Source organism: Alexandromys fortis, unplaced genomic scaffold, assembly GCF_014885135.2.
Source record: "Alexandromys fortis isolate MF-2015 unplaced genomic scaffold, M_Fortis_MF-2015_v1.1 scaffold_11, whole genome shotgun sequence".
Taxonomy (NCBI): Eukaryota; Metazoa; Chordata; class Mammalia; order Rodentia; family Cricetidae; genus Alexandromys; species Alexandromys fortis.
Window position 1 is genome coordinate 14,267,214 of NW_026067912.1, and position 2,931 is coordinate 14,270,144.

At 43.5% G+C, this 2,931-nt stretch overlaps 1 pseudogene; it reads left to right on the plus strand.

The window, feature by feature from the left end:
* The first annotated feature begins 2,154 nt into the window (after window positions 1-2,154).
* Window positions 2,155-2,562, plus strand: LOC126499400 (cytochrome b-245 chaperone 1-like; annotated as a pseudogene).
* The last annotated feature ends 369 nt before the right edge of the window (window positions 2,563-2,931 follow it).

A 2,931-nucleotide genomic window follows, 5' to 3' on the forward strand; every position in this document is an offset into this window, starting at 1 on the left:
TTCTGTCATTTACTCATGATTTGCTGTTAAAGCATCCCTCAACATCTTGCCAAGATACTAGCCTCGGTATTTGCCAATTTATGATATTTCTATTTAATTTCTCCCACATGTTAATAAATTGCCTAAGAGTAAACATGAATGCATATCCTGGGCATTTATATTTAATTTTAGTATGTTGTGCATTTTAATATTAATTTATGTTCATTAGCATTAGAATATTAAAGAAAGCAAAAACAGCTTCAGTTTGTCAGTGAATTTCAGCTCTTGATAAAAGAAAAGGGTGTCAAATACCCGTGTTGAATTCCTTAAAAATAAAGGCTCATCTCCCAGCACCAGTAATGTACTTTATCGCATCCTGGATTTCACGGTCTGAAATGATTAGCAACTCACCAAGAACTGTGAGAATTATTCAAAAGAACTAGGAAAGGGGAAGCAGGATTCAGTGAGAAAGTCATATAAAGAACAGGGAATTATACTTAGGTACTTTGCACCACAGAGCCCACAAAGGGTGGAACCCATTGCTTTTTCTCTCAGCTCAATGAGAGGGATGCTTTGTCAAGCATTTCTGAAAGTAAGGCATCCTGCTGATTTTATTTTGTTAAACAAGGAACAAAGCACATTGCTTTATTCACAAGACTGCATTAAAGTCATGGACACTCAGCACAGAAATCAACTGGAAAAAGTCATAATTGTTATATCTGCCCACCCTGAAATGTCACCAGCTACAATTAATGGAGAACTGAAAGACAACTGGCAGAAATATCACTAAAATGAAAATTGCATGCCAATGTGATTATGTATATGAATCTCCAATAATCCATAATATCATGATATTCTACTTACTGAATAGTGTCTCTTTATATAGTAACATGGTAATTGTTGGGAAATGACTGCTGGGAATTTTAAGAGCTCTCTGGATCATGCAGGCAATCTAAGTTACTTTTCCCATTAGGATGTACTGTGTGAAATCCATATTCATTCACCATTTTACTAAGCTAGATTGCAAATGTGAGTTTAAACAAGAATACGTACAGCTCTTGTTTTTTCCTGAGAAGATGAAAGAGTTTTTAAGAAAGCCTCAGATCTGCAGGGAACAGACTGTGTCTCAAAGACAAGTCAGATTGACACCTGTGGTCGTAACTGTCCAGGTGTTCCCATGGCTCCTAGTCATGACCTGTCCCTTCCCAGTTCCACCCTCATGGGCCACAAGTGGGAATCCCTCCGTTATTTATCTCTGCCATATAATATGTACAAATAAAAAATGAGGCAATACAGTGGCAAGGGCATGATTCCATCATCAGTAGGACTGGCAATACAGTGCTGTGGTTGAAAATGTAGAAGGCTCTGGTTACACACAAACTGTGGAATTGCCCCTGACGTTTACTATGAGGACGGTGACAAATACGTTCAACTCTTTGCACTCAATTTCTTAACTTGCAACATGAAAACGGACCATCGTTTTAGAGGTCTTCCCATCCCATTTCCCAAAGATATACCCTCCTATCATGTCCTGCACCCTGTGATTCAAGAATGTAAACAATGAGAACAAGAAACAAGTTTGAAAAGAAGAAAGCACGTTTTATCTCCTCAGCCCTGCAATTCTTTCCTTATTCTCTGTTCTTGTTTGGATCTTTAAAAGACCCCCCCCCCAAAAAAAAAAAACCTTCATAAGTTTCAGGCCAGCTACCCAATGTTTAGAGACAGGCCTTTTGTAGGTGATCAGACCACAAATTTCTGCGCTTGGGGATGGATTTATCCACTTACGCATTCTTAGTCTTTGAAGAAGAGCTTTACTACAAGTTGTTTCTTTGCTTCTCTCCCCACTGGCATGAGTAGCCTCACCTATCACACAGCCCTCATGTGATGACGCTCTCCTTCGGCTCCCACGCAAGTGTGTGTCCCGAGGCTTTCTGGTTCAGACCCACAGTGCGTCCCGTTTTCATCTTCGTCCCCTATGCGGATCCTTGCTCGCCGACCTGGAAAGGAATCACAGGGCAGGTTGAGCAAACCTGGCATGTACACTCCAGAGCGAGCGGAACAGGCCACTTGTGGAGTTTGTTGGTAACTGAGGCCGGGGAGGGGGATTGTATGCCTAAGGAGTATTCTTAAGGATGCAGACCTGGTCTGCTGCGAAGTGAAGCCCGGGTTCCAAGGATGTACCTGCAGGTGGAGACATGAACCAGTACCTGCCTCCAACTGAAGAGAGCTCCAGGCATCCGTTCTTGGTCCCTGTTGGACTAAATATTACCCACTGACCTGGCTGCTGTCTATTACAGTGGAGTGGAGGTCCTGCTGAAAAACATCCAGGATGTGAATGTGGAGGAGAAAAGGGTCTATTCCATTGGGAAGGGCTACACTGTGGCGCTCCGGTTCGCAACAGACTTCTCCAACCCCCTTACTCAGAGTGCAGTCATGGGCCAATGCAGTGGTGTAGAAGCCATTGCCAAATTCATCACTATCTTCTTGGAGTTGCACAGCCTGGAGTGGTCACAAAACTATGACAGTGAAACTGATGGCCCTGGTGACCATCAGTTTCACTGTGACCATCAGCTGACAGTGTGAAATGGCTGCTGGTAAATGTCACCCATTTCTAACGTGTCTGCAACTGACTTGCCAATTAGGAAGGTGCAGGCAGATCTTGGCTCCTTTGAAGTTCATGTGTTGACCGCCTGCCTTTTGCTTGTTTATGCTTCTGTGCTTTACATAATCATGGGCTTGATATTATCCAAAAATCACGAAAGGCTGCATCTACCGGAACACGGGAAGTGGGTGCCACGTCCGGAGGAGGGCAGGATCTCGGAGATCAGTGCCTTCTCCAGAGTCAGACTGCAGTTCTGCCTTAGGCAGCACAGCCTGGTTCAGATAAACTCACCCAAAGGCAGCTGAGGTATAAGGTGCCAGTCTTTCTTCAACATAGGCCTGGTGTACGCC